Genomic DNA, 13,463 nt, shown 5'->3' with positions numbered 1-13,463 from the left:
AATGTCTCAGTTCTATAGGAACCTGATTTACTGGCAACCTAACCTCTATAGTCACCAGAATTTCCAACATCTCTACAAAACAGATTTCATAATATCTCTTTCCCCTAAAAGTAAAAGGCCCATTTCACTGTTTAAAAATAAATGTAACTACCTTAACATGGCACATGAAATAACTTATAATCTAATCTCACTCAAATGAGCTTTCTAGCTTCATCCCATAATTCCCAGTGTTCTTTCCATATTCCACTACTAGTCTTTTCCTAATTAATAACACACATTTCCATTCTTCAGTCTCAAATGTTTATTCTCCCTGGAAGTCCTTGACCAAATCTGTACAGCCACCCAAATCCTACAGCTTTAAGGACAAGCAAACAGTATACAACCTGAAATGGAAATGATTTCCTTCACATCTTCTACTATTCTACTTTTTATACCTCTATTTTAATACAGCACTTACTATCTGGCCCATTAGATTTACAGTCTAAAGAGGAAATTAGTCATGCATCTCCCAGAGACTAGCATGGTATTAAATCAATGAATACAATTCAAGAACAATCATTTAGTTCAAGTCTATGAGGTTCAAGTCTGTAACTTCAGTGAGGTTAAATAAATTGCTCACTAGTTGACTGAAGACCTACGGCAATAGGTCTCTTAATCATCTTAACACTTTATATTAACCACCACATTCCCTCAAAAAATCCCATACGATCATTCAAAATTGAGCTTCACTTCAGAAACCAACTTCATTCAAGAGACATCCCAGAAAAATCTACAAATTGCATGTATAATGGCACTGTTTTAGATTCTGTAACAATTAATAGATCTAACTTATCAATCAATATTACTGTGATAAATTTAGAGTCTGTAATGATTCTTTAGAGTCTATGTAATCACTGCACAAATGTTGATAAGTAAGCAAAACTGAATTATTCAATGACACCTACTAAGCAAAAGACTATAAAGTACACACATACTGAAAATACAAAATTATGAAAGGTATCAAAAAGAAACAGAAAACACTGAATTCAGTAGACAAAGTGCTACTGGAGTTCAAATAAAGTAGCTGAAGATGACACAGGAAGTCAGGAGCGTATACCAGACCTGAGAAGGGAAGATACTTGAACAGAAAAACAAGAGTCAGGAAAAGTAACAGGAAACATCAGGGCATTCACATCAATGACAGTTCAGTTAAATGCAAGAATAAATAACCATAAAAAAGTACATGGAAGCTATGTCAAAATAACTTCATTCTAGTGGAATTAGCATGGTAAGAATTTTGAAGAGTATTTGGGAAGAGGAGAAACAGAAAAGGAGGTACACTTGAGGAATCTGTGGTGCCATGTAGCTGAAAGAAAGCCAAGGAAGTTTCCCATGATTCTCTTTTCATTACTAATTTCCCCACTAAGCCTGCACTGAGGATTATTAAAATAATCCTCTAATAACAGCAACTCAATCTCAACAGCTGATATTTATGTGTCTCACATAATAAATACCCCCTCATATGTGGCAAAGAATACATCCTTTGGACACTACTACTTTAGGCTTCTTTACACTCAGTCCTTCTCCCTTTAGTTCACCAGATACACATCTATGCAACACAAGTCTAATAAAAAAGGTATGAACTTGGGATACCTGGGGCGGCTCAGTTGGTTAGGTGTACAACTTCAGCTCAGGTCATGTTCTCACAGCTCATGAGTATGAGCTCCGCATTGGGCTCTGTGCTGTCAGCTCAAAGCCTGGAGCCTGCTTCAGATTCTATCTGTCCCTGCCCTGCTTGTGCTTTTGTCTCTCTCTCCCTCTCTCTCTCTCTCTCTCTCTCTCTCTCTCTCTCTCTCTCTCAAAAATAAATGTTAAAAAAATATATTAAAACAAACAAACAGTGACCTTAATGAAATACCAATAATCCCGTAGATGAAGTTTTCTCAACTTTAGCAACGTAGACATTTTGGATCAGATAACTTTGGGAAGGCTGATGGGCAGAGAGAGAAGATACTAACTTGCTTGGTTCTGTGTACTGTCAGATGTTAACACCATCCTTGTTCTTTAATGATTCGCTGGCATCCACTACATGCCTACTTGCCTTTAAACACGACAACCAACACTACCTCTAGACATTGCTGAATATCCCATAAAAAAACAAGTTTAGCCCAAGTTGAGAACTAATATAAACTCTGATACTGAATTACATGAAATATTTAAGGAGTCATTTACTGCTTGCTAGTCTGCCTGTTTCTCATAAATGGAATAATATAATAAACCTATTAAGTGATTAAATGAGATCATTCTACATGCAAACATAATACATCTCAGTTCACAGATTAAAAAGAGAAACTAAATCTCCAAATCAGAACTGTCTCCTTAGAAAAATGAGGAAGACACCTTTTAAAAAGATTTATTTAAAAGAGCCAGAGACCACTTTATAGTTCTATGTAAGCCATCCCGTAAACCTCAGTCATTAAAGATGAAAAGTAACTGACATCAAAAATCACAAGGAAAACATTCCCAAAGAAACAGTGTAAAGTTGCAAAGTTGTAAGCCTAAGGCATACATGAAGAACCCAGAAAGTCAACATAAATGGAGGATATGAGAGGGGTTTTTGTTGTGTGTGTGATTTTTGTGGCAGGAAATATGTTAGAAACCTACACGAAAATTAAGTTCACGATGCTAATTTTGAGCAGTATTTGAGGATTGGTGAAAACTATATGACACGGAAATAAGGAACATGAAAACAATGTCTCCCCAGTAGAATGAACAAATGGAACATACCTAACTTCTAGGAAAACAGTAAGTAAAGGCAAAGGACATTAGAAGGGCACCTGGGTGGCTCAGTCAGTTAAGTGTACAACTTTGGCTGAGGTCATGAGCTCACAGTTCATGGGTTCGAGCCCCATGTCGTGCTCTGTGCTGGCAGCTCAAACCATGGAGTCTGTTTCAGACTCTATGTCTCTCACTCTCCCTGCCCCTTCCCCACTCACACTCTAGTTCTCTCAAAAATAAATAAACGTTTAAAAAAAATTTTTAAGGGCAAATGACATTAGAAAACCTTATTAAACTGAAATGTACTTTAATGAAAATTTTGAACATAATTTTCAAATCAACCCCAAATGTTCATTACAGCATATTAATAACAAAAATTGTTGATAATGTGAAAGAGGCACCAAGGACAGGATTAAATCACAATACTTACGATAAATGTCTGAAATTACACCTAATAAAAAAAAATGAATTCAGGGATGCCTGGGTGGCTCAATAGGTTAAGCATCTGACTCTTGATGTTGGCTCAGGTCATCTCATGATCTGTGAGATTGAGTCTAGCATTGAGCCCAGCTCTGGTCATGGACCCTGCTTAAGATTCTCTCTCTACCTCTTCCCTGCTCATGCTCTCTCTCAATTAAAGAAAAAAAAAAAAAAAAAAAAAGAGAGAATCCAAAAAAAAATGGGGAAAAAACCCTAACATGACTGCTTCTACATAGTGGTATTGTGAGAAATAAAATGTTTGTATGACTGTTTTGCTTGTTACTTCTCTATGATCTCCAAACTTTTCTGCCCCACATAAATAAGCATAATTTTCATTTACAAAACTATACACATAAGAATACGCACATATACACAAGTGTTCACACTCATAAACACACATACAGAGAAGCACAAATTCTCCATTGAATGATAAACCAGAACTTAATGTCTAATTATCCTTTGATACCAAGTTATTTATTATAGTTTGACCACGCCCCTTTTAATTTTTGTCTATTTTTAATATGAATGTTTCCTATCTCATGATATTCTGCTTTGAAAATGGTGCTCTATGTCGCAGATTCTGAGATTTAAAAGGCTAATGGAGTCAATTTTTGAACTTATAAATCAAATGACTCATGTAATTCTTTTTACTCACATTGTTTCCCTACTGCCGGCTATAGTCCCTTAGTATATATACACACCTAGTATATAAATGTACACATGAATATGGAGATTTAAGAAAAAATTAGATAAATTTAATTTAGATAAATTTAGTGTTTAATCTGAAAGATTAGATAAATTTTAATTGAGATAAATTTAGTGTTTAATCTGAAAGAAAGGCAGGCTACACTGGAAACAGTGTCAGCCACCAATGATTCTCCAAGTCTCTCTTAAAAACAGCCACGTGTGTTATCACTTGAGAACTTATCTGACATGCAAATTTTCAAGAGTCTCATTCCAGGTTTATACCGTTTAAAGGCTGAGCAGACAACAACCTGTATTTTTAACTAGGCCTTCAGGAGATTTTTCTTAATGTTTAAAATTTAAGCACCACTTCTGTGTTCCTAAGGCACTATTAAAAAAACTCAAATATCTGACACAAGTAAGTAGCACACTGCTTTAACATCATGTAATTTCTGACGGTCATATTATAAATAGACAACTTAATATCCCATGACCCAGCAATGGGACTATTGGTATTTACTCAAAGAATATAAAAATACAGATTTGAAAGGGCATGTGACCTCTGTTTACAGCAGCATCAACAACAGCCAACCTATGGAGAGAGCCCAAATATTCATCACCTAATGAATGGATACAGAAGATGTGGTGTGTATGGAATAAATTCAGCCATCAAAAAAGAAAGATCAGGACAGGACAGGGGAGGGGAGGGGAGGGGAGGGGAGGGGAGGGGAGGAAGGAAGGAAGGAAGGAAGGAAGGAAGGAAGGAAGGAAGGAAGGAAGGAAGGAATCTTGCCGTGTGCAACATGTGGATGGAGCTAGAATGTATTATGCTGAGAAAAATAAATCAACAAAAGTATGTCTTCACTCAGATGTCGAATTTAAGAAACAAAACAGAAGAACATATGGTAAGGGGAAAAGAAAGGGAAGGGGAGGGAAGGAAACTATAGGACACTGAAGCTTAACTATACAGAACAAACAGAGGATTGATGAAAGGGAGGTGGGTGGGTGATAGGCTAGACAGGGTATTAAAGAGCTCACTTACTGTTATTTGCTGTGATGAGCACTGGGTATTATTTGTAACTGATGAATCACTAAATTCTACACCTGAAACCAAATTTACCGTATGTGTTAACTAACCAGAATTAAAATAAAAACTTGAAATCAAAATAAATAAATACTAAAATAGAAAAAAATTTAAAAAGATAATTTACAAGTTCAAGGAAATAGCTACATAAGGAAACTGACCAGAAAAAGGGGAAGGTGGCCAATAATGTTTGAGCCTCAATGACCATTTAAATCAGCAGAAATGATATTTAAGAATGCAAATGTACATAAACCAGCAGAAACAAAATGGGCATACAATATGGAAAAGATAGACATCCCTGTTTCCTTTTTTTTCTTTTAAAATTACCTTCTCACGCATGAGTGCCCCAGTCTGTTAAGCTTCTGCTCAGGTCATGATCTTGAGGTTCATGTGTTTGAGCCCCATGCCCTCCTGCTTCGGATCCTGTCTCCCACTCACTCTGCCTCTCCCCCGACTTGTGTTTACATGCTGTCTCTCAAAAATGAACATTTGAAAAAAATGATCTTCTCATTCCACTTTATATGTTGACGGAAAATGAAATCCATCTTCCAATTACTAGCTCAAAATCATCTTCTTTAAGTTTATTGAGAAAGAGAGACAGACAGCAAGAGAGACACGGAAACAAGTGTGTGGGGAAGGGGCAGAGGGCAAGGGAGAGAGAGAATCTCAGTCTCCATGCTATCAGTGCAGAGTCCGATATGGAGCTCAAACTCACAAAACCATGAGGTTATAACATGATCTGAGACCAAGAGTCAGACCCTAACTGACTGAGCCACCCAGGTCCCCCTAAAATGACTTCTTACACTTGATTTTCCAGTATGTTTATGTTTATTCAGCATACAAAAAGGATAACCTAAAGTACCATTAAGTAATACGTTAATCCTGCAAAACCTGCTGATTATGGAAATATGTCAAATACAATGCAGGAGAGAATCTGTGACCTTGCCAAACTTCTAAGAAGATAAGAAACAGGAAATAACTCAATACTGAGAAATTTTTAAAACAAATAAAAAGGTGGGCACTAGGTGGCTCAGTCGGTTAAGCATCTGACTTCAGCTCAGGTCATGAACTTATAGTCCATGAATTCTAGCCCTGCATCAGGCTCTCTCCTGTGAGCACTGAACCTGCTTCGAATCCTCTGTTCTCTTTCTCTGCCCCTCACCTGCTTACTCTCTCTCTCTCAAATAAATAAGTGTTAAAAAAATAAGTAAATAAAAAGGCATTAGAAAAACAAAAGCTAGTCAACTTGTTATTTATGGCAGTTATGACAGCAACTTCATGAAGATAATGCATGACTAGCTAAGCTTCACCTCTCTTGAGACATCTTTTTCATCTTAAAATGATTAACAAGTAAAGTTAAACTACTTGAAATAATGAAGACTATTAACAAAACAAACATAGAAAGGAGAAATCAAACAGAGAATGATGAACTGATAATATTCAACAAATAATTACAACCTAAATGCCAGACACTTTCCTTTTTTTTTTTTTACTTTTTTTTTCAAGATATGAAATTTACTGTCAAATTGGTTTCCATACAACACCCAGTGTTCATCCCAAAAGGTGCCCTCCTCAATACCCATCACCCACCCTTCCCCCATCAACCCTCAGTTTGTTCTCAGTTTTTAAGTCTCTCTTATGCTTTGGCTCTCTCCCACTCTAACCTCTTTTTTTTTTTTTCCCCCTTCCCCTCCCCCATGGGTTTCTGTTAAGTTTCTCAGGATCCACATAACAGTGAAAACATATGGTATCTGTCTTTCTCTGTATGGCTTATTTCACTTAGCATCACACTCCCCAGTTCCACTCACGTTGCTACAAAGGACCATATTTCATTCTTTCTCATTGCCACGCAGTACTCCATTGTGTATATAAACCACAATTTCTTTATCCATTCATCAGTTGATGGACATTTAGGCTCTTTCCATAATTTGGCTATTGTTGCCAGACACTTTCCAATGCTAGAAATATCAGTGCCTTAGAGAATTTTAATCACATAGATGCCACTAAACCTAAAAGAATCTGAAGGAAGACATTACCCCAAAAGCACCTCAACAAAACAAATTAAAACAAAATCAGAACAGCACACATATACATGAAGACAACTAATAAGAGCACACATACTGAAGGGAAGAAGAATCATGCCAGAATACATCACCCAAACACAAATTATGATGACTTCTCCAAGTCCAAAATTATTCCTAAAGCCAATACATAAAAAGAATACTGTTCTATTATAGTTGACACTTACATTGCACTGGGGAAGGCTAAAGTTCAGAATGATTTTTTTGGTAACTTTTTTAAACTGAAAAGAGTTGCAAAAATCCCAGTAGTTTAACACCATCACATTTAACTTTAATCATAGCACATTTATTGAGGCAGAATAAAATGACAGAAAATCAAAGCTGGAAAAATTATCTGGCCTCATAAAATTAACTTCAGCTCAGGTCATGATCTCACAGTCTGTGAATTGGAACGCCGTGTCAGGCTCAGTGCTGACAGCTCAGAGCCTGGAGCCTGCTTCGGATTCTGTGTCTCCTCTCTCTGCCCTTCCCCTGCTCATGTTCTGTCTCAAAAATAAACAAAAACATTTAAAAAATTAAAAAAAAAAAAAAAAAAAAAGTCCGGCATATTTTGGGAGGTAAATGAAAGAGAACTTTATTCACTGCAATTTAAAATTTCTGTGGCTAACGACTTGTTATATAGCCAAATACTTAATCCTTGAAACAAAATTACAAGTCAAAATTTTTAATCAAACCTAAGCCTATTCTGAGATTTAAAGCAAGCCAAATTTCAATGTTTAAATATGTAAAAGCACATATAATCAGTGATTATAGAACATTGGCAATGACAGGTAAGGTGGCTCTAATCACTACTAGTTGAGCCTATTATGTCTCAATTTTCACATCTAGCTATAGAAATATCTATGTAAAGTAGTACAAAATGCTAGTAACAAACATAATTAGAACTCAAATGACTTTGGTATTAAGTTACCAACATAAAAAGTAGTGTTCTGTGCACTTGGCTGGGTCAGCTGGTAGACAGCATGAGACTCCTGATCTTGGGGTTATTAAGTCTGAGCCCTATGTTGGGTAAGGGCTTACTTAAAAATGAAATAAAAACAAAAACAAAAAAAGCCACGCTCTTATTTATCTAAAAGATTTAGAACCACATGATTAAAAATAACAACCTAGTAATTTTTATCCACAGTGATTTTAAAGATCGCTTATCTAACTCTATATCAGACAAATTAAATAGGAGGATGAGGTAATGGTGCAATGAACACTAAATACCAGTATTATTCCAAAGTTCCCCAAGTGACTATAATGTGCTATCAGGGTTGAGGAAAAAAAAAAAAAAACACCTCTGCATTAACCCTTTCCCAAACATTAATGTCAGGCTCTGTTCAAATAATTAAGACGATGACATTTGAGGACACAACTCTGAAAGAAAAAATGAAAGCTAAAAATCTATTACTCAAGTATTGAAAGAATGAAAAACACAAAAATCTATTAACAACTGTAATAAAGAAGTGAGAAGTAAAAATGTAATGAAAGTTAACATGAAAGTATTAAGTTCATGATGGCTGCAAAAATATGTGGTTATTTTTAATACTGATGAATTAATTAGTGAATAATTCATAATGAATTAGGATGCTTAATTTTATGTGTACTTTACCACAACTAAAAAAGTTTTAAAGGTTGTTCTCATTTGAAATAAAAAGGACAAGGATAGTTCAACAGTACAGAGTTGACAATCCTGAAATGAATCCTTAATTATAAGCCTCTTTCAACAGGTCAAATAGTTCCCAACAAGGGAATCAAGACTTCACTGGAAAAAAAAGTCTTTTCAACTAAAAGGACAGAATTGAATGTCCACCTGCAAAAGATGAATTTAGATCTCTTAATTCTTGCAATACACAAAGCTAATTCAAAATGAACTGCACACCAAAAGGTTAAGTACTTTAAACATAAAATCCTTTGAGACAACTGTAAGTGAATCTTTGTGATCTAGTTATGTAAGATTTCTTAGGAAAACCACAAACAAAAATAAAAAATTACAATAAACAACTTCAACAAAATTAAAAATACTTGCACTTCAGCAATTCCTATCAAAATAATAACACCAGCATTCTTCACAGAACCGGAACAAACAATCCCAAAATTTGTATGGAACCAGAAGAGACCCAAAGCAATCTTGAAATTGATAGCCAAAGCAATCTTTAAAAAGAAAACCAAAACTGGAGGCATCACAATCTCGAGCTTTGAGCTGTAATCATTAACACAGTAAGATACTGGCACAAAAACAGACAGTCATTACAATGGAATAGATTAGAGAACTCAGAAATGGACACACAAATGTATGGCCAACTAATCTTTGACAAAACAGGAAAGAATACCCAATGGAATAAAGACAGTCTCTTCAGCAAGTGGTGCTGGGAAAACTGGACAGCGACATGCAGAAGAATGAACCTGGACCACTTTCTTACACCACACACAAAAATAAACTCAAAATGGATAAAAGACCTAAACTTAAGACAGGAAGCCATCAAAATCCTCTAGAAGAAAGCAGGCAAAAACCTCTATGACCTTGGCCACAGCAACTTCTTACTCAACACGTCTCGGGAGGTAAGGGAAAACAAAAGCAAAAAGAACTATTGGGACCTCATCAAAATAAAAAGCTTCTGCACAGCGAAGGAAACAATCAAAAAAACTAACAGGCAACTGGAAAAGAAGAAAATATTTGCAAATGACATATCAGATAAAGGATTAGTATCAAAAATCCATAAAAGTCAACACCCAAAGAACAAATAATCCAGTGATGCAATGGGCAAAAGACATGAATAGACACTTCTTCAAAGACATCCAGATGGCCAATACATGAAAAAATGCTCAACATCATTCATCCTCAGGGAAATACAAATTAAAACCACAATAAGATACCACCTCACACCAGTCAGAATAGCTAACATTAACAACTCAGGCAACCCCAAATGTTGGCAAGGATTCAGAGAAAGAGGATCTCTTTTGCGCTGCTGGTGGGAATGCACACTGGGGCAGCCACTCTGGAAAACCAGTATGAAGGTTCCTCAAAAAATAAAAAAACTACTCTACAACCCAGCAATTGCACTAACAGGTATTCTTCCAAGGGATACAGGTGTGCTGTTTCGAAGGGGCACATGCACCCCAATGTTTACAGCAGTGCTATCAACAATAACCCAAGTATGGAAAGAGCCGAAATGTCCATCGATGGATGAATGGAGAAAGATGATGTAGTATATTTATACAATAGGGTATTAGTCGGCAATCAAAAAGAATGAAACCTTGACATTTGCAAGGATGTGGATCAAACTAGAGGGTATTATGCTACACGAAATTAGTCAAAGACAAATATCATTATAATTTCACTTATATGAGGAATTTAAGATACAAAACAGACAAACATAAGAGATGGGAAGCAAAAATAATATATAAACAGTAAGGGGGCAAAACATAAGAGACTCTTAAATGTAGGGAACAAACAGGGTTGCTGGAGGGGAGGTGGGGGGGGGGGATGGGGTAAATGGCTTAGAGGCATTAAGGAATTTACTCCAGAACACTCTGCTGTACTATATGCTAACTAACTAGGATGTAAATTTAAAAAATAAGAAAAAAGAAACAATCTGCACTTCAAAGATGCCATTAAGCAAAGAGATAACAGAGACTACTACGAGAAAATATTGCACATCATGTCAAATAAAAGATATAACCTAAACTGAAAAAATTAGATATTAATTTTTTAAAAAAGCACAGTATGAATACACATTTCTCCAAAGATTTACAAATAGCCAGTGAGCGTACAACATCATTACCCAATCGGCAAATGCAAATTAAAACCACATGATACTACTGCACATCCACTAAAGTGGGTGTAACCAAAAGTCAGGATACAAACAGAGAACTACAAAACTTATAAACTGCTGGTAGGAATAACAACACTTTGGAAATGAGTTGGAAGTTTCTTAAGATAAACATAAATTCACAATGCAACAATTTTGCTCCTAGGCATGTACCTATACTATTCATGTACCACCAAAACTTGTAATGTTCCTACTAGCTTTAGGTCCGTATTAAATAGAGCCACAATACAGTATGAATGAATCTCAAAAACATTACATAGGTGAAAGCAGCCAGATATAAAGAATAAATATTACATGATCACATATGAAATATTCAAGATAAGCAAATCTATAGAGATACGAAGATTAGAAATTACCTGTGGCTACAGAGGAAGGAAGTAAGATTAAAGCTAATGATCAGGAGGAACTAGGGTGATGTAAAAATTATAAAAATGGAATTGGGTACTGTTTTCCTATTTCTAAATTGAATTAAAAAGGAATAAATTTTATTGTATGTAAAAATTACACCTCAAAAAAGCTGCAGAAAAATTTACCTGATAACCAAGACATAATTGCCTTTTCACTTTATAAGTGCATACCCTTTAAAGTACATATATCAAAGCAAGAAAAAGTTCTTATTAAGAAAATTATCTTTAATTCAGTGTAGGCAAAGGATGGTTTCCACATTAAATTTTGAAACAAAGGTAAAAATATTAGAAAGCTAAAAAAGTAAATATCTGTTCAGCTAAATAACAACTAAATGCTTAATTTCTTGGCAAACATCCAGTTTCAATAACCATAAGCTGCATTATAAATATCTCATCAAAGAAAAAAATCTGAAATAGATACCAAATGTTTCTTACCTACATATTGAAAATGTATTTCAGAATCCCAGAAAAAAAAGTATTGGTAAATACTATTTGACAATTTCTGTTCAGTAATATGTCTTAAGGTAGAAATTACCTGTTTGCTGGTTAGTGGCTACAGAAATTACCTGTAAGTTAGACCAAGTATTTTAGCGTAAACCAATAAAAGAAAGTAAACATTAAAACAATATAATGTTACACATTCATGTAAAAACTGAATACTTAAAATCTAAAAATATTATTTTTAAATTCATGAAACAAAAAAAACTCTCAAGTGATCCTTGGAACACTAACTGCAAGTACTTCACGCTTTCCATGTTCCCAGACACTGGAACAAAATTTTTAGTGTTTAAGTTGAAACTACAGGCATGTTTCTGAATTGAGAAAAATAATGCTGACCTCTTTGTATAACATGTGTTTCAACTTTCCAGTTTTGTTCAGGCAAAAATGACCGTTAAATTAGGACAGCAAGGAAAATATAAGAGCCTACGGTCCGTTTTAAGTCACTCCAAAAATAGGGTTTAAGATAGTCACCTTAACCTATAGTTTTCTCCTATTCACAATGTAATTGGTAGTGATAAGTTGCAAGAACACATTTACCGAATGTTTCCTGATCAAAGAACCTAAACTTATTTTTTTTAAGCGTTAAGTATATAAATGTTAAGCGCATTTACAAAATGAACCTATTTCCTGGTAATAAAATACTACAGTGTACCCCCCCTAAAAATTACAAGATGAATAATTTAACCCACATTTACAACCGGTAAACTGAATTCAAAAACTATTCTTAAAAATTACTCAGTTGTAAAGACCTGTGGGACAAACTGCACAATGGGAATACTCAAGTAGCGTAATAAAGGAAATCCACACAATAGCATAAATGGTCTCAATGAACCGTACTTTCAACAAAATGCTAAATGTATTCTATAACTCCAAATTAACATTTTATAATAAAAAATCCGTATACGAAATCACAATGAGATTTTACTAACCAACTCAAAAATACTCTTTCAACATCAAAAGCGAAAAACAAACACGTAAAAGATAACGTGGAATCGACCTTTCCGTGAAGACATCTTTCACTGTTCGTTAGCTCTCAACACTTTGAAAGAAGGGAGAAGGCAAAAACTGTCCCACGGTCTCTGGCTACTGCGGAAGGGGAAAAACGTAACCCCGACAGCCAGGAATAACTGTGGCCTAGCTGTAAATCAAAATCACTGCACCTCAGTGAGGCGTTTGATGTCGAGTCTAGCGAGGAGACCCGCTTGGGATCTTGAGTCTGTACTATATAAATCCAATAATCGAGAGCGTTTATACCCGTAGTACAAACAGGGGACTACAGTAAACGTTGGGGAAGGGGGGGTTGGGGGAGGCGTCAGAGCCGTCAGCCATTTTCCCTTACCTCCCCCAAACCGACATGATTCTAGAGCCGGCTCGGCACCCATTAACGCTCTTCCGAGCGCCTACCCAGGGCGGAGAATTGCGGGGCCGATGGGTTTGGCTAGAAAAGGAAACACATACTCACACGCCCCTAGTTCGTGAATTCTCTTTCAAATCCTGCTGTGGGTCCGGAAAGGGGCAGGTAGCTATTCACTGTACGACACCGTTACTTTACCCTGAAACCAGAGTATGCGAAAACAGCAGGGAGCGGCAATGTTGAATCCCAAGTCTGGCAAAAACAAAAACCTGCTACAGCCATGCTTGGGACTTCGGCGCT

General features: G+C 35.8%; 1 protein-coding gene across 9 annotated transcripts in view; it reads right to left on the bottom strand.

The window, feature by feature from the left end:
- The window catches only part of LOC145715080 (ubiquitin carboxyl-terminal hydrolase 9X-like), a 173,803-nt gene that overhangs the window by 159,939 nt on the left and 401 nt on the right, over positions 1 to 13,463 (bottom strand). Inside the window, exon 2 of one of the 9 annotated variants that reach the window (XM_081794664.1) lies at positions 13,272 to 13,415. The exons of the other annotated variants lie outside the window; for them this stretch is intronic. The gene's annotated coding sequence lies outside the window, so the exon portion shown is untranslated. The remainder of the gene's footprint in view (positions 1 to 13,271; positions 13,416 to 13,463) is intronic. 9 annotated transcript variants of the gene reach the window in all.

This window comes from Panthera onca, chromosome Y (genome assembly GCF_046562875.1).
Source record: "Panthera onca isolate mPanOnc1 chromosome Y, mPanOnc1 haplotype 2, whole genome shotgun sequence".
Taxonomy (NCBI): Eukaryota; Metazoa; Chordata; class Mammalia; order Carnivora; family Felidae; genus Panthera; species Panthera onca.
Note: the sequence above shows the minus strand (reverse complement) of the source record. Positions and strands in the feature narration are given on the sequence as shown.